Below are 4,036 nucleotides of genomic sequence, written 5' to 3'. Positions count from 1 at the left end.
AAAAACGAAATAAGATTTGCCAAGAAAATTTCTCTTCCGGACGGGTTTCTTCTTGTACCAAACAAATAGGAGAGTCGTTCTTTCAAAGAAAGGAGAAAAGAAACGGGATTGGGGCGGGGGGGGGGCGGGAAGGAATAAACCCCCAAAACCCCAAAACCGGGCGGCGGACAGCAGGTCTAGCCCGGCTCCGGGGCCGCCGGGCTCGGCACGGCGCCCGGGCGGCGGGCGGTGGGCGGCGGACAACAGGTCTACCCCGGGGACAGCAGGTCTGCCCCGGGGACAGCGGGTCTGCCCCGGGGACAGCAGGTCTACCCCGCGGACAGCGGGTCTACCCCGCGGACAGCGGGTCTACCTCGCGGACAGCGGGTCTACCCCGCGGACAGCAGGTCTACCCCGCGGACAACCGGTCTACCCCGCGGACAGCAGGTCTACCCCGCGGACAGCAGGTCTACCCCGCGGAACACCGGTCTACCCCGCGGACAGCAGGTCTACCCCGCGGACAGCAGGTCTACCCCGCGGACAGCAGGTCTACCCCGCGGACAGCAGGTCTACCCCGCGGACAGCAGGTCTACCCCGCGGACAACCGGTCTACCCCGCGGACAGCAGGTCTACCCCGCGGACAGCAGGTCTACCCCGGGGACAGCAGGTCTACCCCGCGGACAGCAGGTCTACCCCGCGGACAACCGGTCTACCCCGCGGACAGCAGGTCTACCCCGCGGACAGCAGGTCTACCCCGCGGACAACCGGTCTACCCCGCGGACAGCAGGTCTACCCCGCGGACAGCAGGTCTACCCCGCGGACAGCAGGTCTACCCCGCGGACAGCAGGTCTACCCCGCGGACAGCAGGTCTACCCCGCGGACAGCAGGTCTACCCCGCGGACAGCAGGTCTACCCCGGGGACAGCAGGTCTACCCCGCGGACAGCAGGTCTACCCCGCGGACAGCAGGTCTACCCCGGGGACAGCAGGTCTACCCCGCGGACAGCAGGTCTACCCCGGGGACAGCAGGTCTACCCCGCGGACAGCAGGTCTACCCCGGGGACAACAGGTCTACCCCGGCTCCGGGGCCGCCGGGCCCGGCGCGGCGCCCGGGCGGCGGGCGGTGGACGGCGGACAACAGGTCTACCTCGCTCCGGAGGGACTTAGGCGATTTCCGGCAGCGGCCGGGTAGACCTGTTGTCGCGGCCGGGTAGACCTGTTGTCGCGGCCGGCTCCGGAAGTTCACCAAGGGGTCGCTGTTTTCAGCTGCCTCCGGCTACGTCATCGCAGGGGCCGGCCTGCGGCGGCGCACCTTCCCGGTCGCTTTCCATCGGTCCTCTTGGAGGCGTCTGCGGCCTGGGACTCGTCTGTCCGTACTATGGGAGCGAGGTGACGGGCCGTCTCCCCGCAGGCTCGTCCCGTGCCTGTGACCGAAGCGGCGAGGGAGGCCGGGGGCCCCCGTGCGCAGTCCTCCGAGCGAGGCGAGTGCCGCTGACGCGGGACGAGCCCCGTGGCGTCGTCCCGGTCCGCCCGTCTGGCCCAGGGAAACGGGGTGTGTACGGTTCGAGAGGCGAGAGAGAGCTCGAGAGAAAGAGGAGAAATAAATCGAGAAGGGAAAAAAAGAGGGAGAGAAGCCGAGAGAGACCGAGTACGAGCTGCGAGCTGCCCGTCGGCCGCGGCCATCGACTTCGTGGGCCGTGTCCCGCTTCGGCCCGGCTGTGGCCGGCTTGGCGAAGGGGGGGCGCCCCCCCTGGGGATTGCTGGCGGGCGAGGCGGCGGCGCCTCGCCCCTTTCCTGCCCGGCCTTAAGCCGGGGCGCGCCCCGCTCGGCGGGCGCGCTTTCGGGCTGTCGCTCCGGTGCGGTGGGCGGCAGCCGCGGGTGGACGCGGCCGGGGCTTTTCCCGGCCCTCGCCTGAGAGCCCCGAGCGCGGCGCGCGCGGGCCCGCCGAGGTGGCGGCGTCCCGTTCCCCTGCTTCCCGACCTGGTTGTGCCAGCGTGTCCGTGTCGGAAGGGTGGCGGGGGCCCGTGCGGCGGGGCGCGCGGCCCGGCCTCGGCGTCGCTGCCTCGCTTGAGGGACTCGGTGACGGCGGTCGCCCGATGAGCTGTGGAGCCGGGGTGGCGGCACCCCGCGCCCCACCAGCGCGCGCTGTTGAAGTCGTCCCCCTTCCTCGGCCTTAAGCCGGGGACCCGCGTCGCGGGCGAGTTTTTTCAGGGGCGGAGGCCGGCCGCGGTGGCCGGCCGCCCTAGCACGGACCGGAAGCCGACCCAGAGCCCCCCCGGAGCGTTGTCGCGGGCGAGGCGGCGGCGCCTCGCCCTTCCTCGGTCCTGTGAGGATCGAGCCGTTTACCGCCGGTGCAGGGGCGGGGGGGCGGGTTGTGCCAGCCGGGTCCGTTGCCTTTTTTTTTTTTTGTTCGGACGTGCCGACTTGCGGGCGGTGTGGGGGCCGCCCGCCAGGCCTCCGTCGCTTTTTTTTCTCTCGCGGCCCTAAGCCGCGGCACCGAGAAGCGCGCGCGGAAGGCGCGCGGGCCCACGAAAAGCGAAGGCGTGCAGGCGAGAGAGAGAGAGCGAGAACGCCGGTGGGGTTGGGCGGGGGGGGGGTGAGAGGTGCGTGCCTCGCCCCACCCCGCCCCGGGCCCGCGGCCCCCGTGGCTAGCACGGGTGTCCTTGTGTGGCGCGCGCCATGTGCCTTTTTGTTGTGCCGTCCCCCGGCTTGTTTTTTTTTTTTTTTTTTTTTCCGGAGGGAGAGCCGACCGCCGCGAGGCGGGCGAAAGCCGGTGGCCCGTGGGGCACGGTCGGCGGCACCTTTCTCGAACGCTCGGGTGGGTTCCCCGGGCGAAAGGGTGAAGCTCGCCCCTAGCCCGGCGGTCCCGCCCCGCCGTTGCCTGGCCGAGAGAAGTGTTGTCCGCGGGCGGGTGGCGGCACCCCCCCCCCTCCTTACGCTCCTCTGCCGCGCCCGATCCTCGGGCGGCTGTCCCAGGGCCGGCGTGGCCGTCGGGGCCCTGGTCAGCGTTTCGGCGGCTGCTTTGCCCTCCTCTTCTCCGCAGCCGCCGCCTCCTTGTCCGATCGATGTGGCTTTTCGGGTCGCGTCGGAGAGGGCCCCCGGCCGGCCGGGCTCTTCCGGGGCTTCTCTGTCATGGGGAAGCCTACGGCGGGGTCCGGTGCTCGGGCCGGGCGGTCTCCTTTCCGCTTCGCTTCCCGTCGCAGGCGAGGTGTCGCCCCTCCCGCTGCCGGGGGGAGGGCGTCTTGACCGTCCCTGGCTGTGTGACGGCCGCGTGGCCCCGCCAGTTTGCCAAGGTGTCCTTCCGAAAACACGCGAGGCGTGCCGGTTGCTGGCCTCGGTCCCGGGCAGCGCCCGCGGGTGCCGGCCGCGAGCAGCGCCGGGCGGCGGTGCGGCTGGAGCTGAGCCGCGAGAGCTTTGAGAGATGCACAGAGAGAGAGAGAAAACGAGAGCGAGAGAAAAAAAAAGCCAAGAGGGCCGAAGGAATGAACCGATGTTGGGGGGGTGCGGACCCGCGGGTGAAAAAAAAGCCCGATCCGCGCGCGCGGACCCCACGGCGCTCCTTTTGCCGTTCCGCCGCCTGCTGCCGAGCGAGCCGCCCCGGCTGCGAGGGGCCTCGGTGTCCGGGCCGCGCCCGCCTCGTCGGGTCGCTGTCTCCTCTAGCACGTCCGGTGCTTTCCGCGCGGCCCGGTGGGGCGACGCGCCGTAGCGGGTCCCGTCTCTTGAGCGGCTCCGCTCGGCCCAGCCTCGCCGGCGACCGGTCGCTCGCCCGCGACCGGTCGGCGGGCGGGCCGGCCTCGGGGGCGGGTCAGCCCCGGCCGAGCCCCCGTCCCGCGCGCCGCGCGCGTGACTTTGAACGCGAGGCCGAGCCTGGAAGAACGAACGGGGCGCGGGGCCCCGAAAGGAAAGAAAAAAAAAAAGCCCCCCGAGAGAGAGAGAGAGAGAGAGAGAGACCGGGAGGGAGAGAAACGAGGGCAGAGGCTCGCGCCGTCCGAATCCGAAGCTGCGCAGCGGTCCCGGCTCCTTGCCCGCGGCGTCGCGGGAAGGGCCGGCCGCCGGGGT

Source organism: Anomalospiza imberbis, unplaced genomic scaffold (genome assembly GCF_031753505.1).
Source record: "Anomalospiza imberbis isolate Cuckoo-Finch-1a 21T00152 unplaced genomic scaffold, ASM3175350v1 scaffold_99, whole genome shotgun sequence".
NCBI classification, from domain to species: Eukaryota; Metazoa; Chordata; class Aves; order Passeriformes; family Viduidae; genus Anomalospiza; species Anomalospiza imberbis.
Note: the sequence above shows the minus strand (reverse complement) of the source record.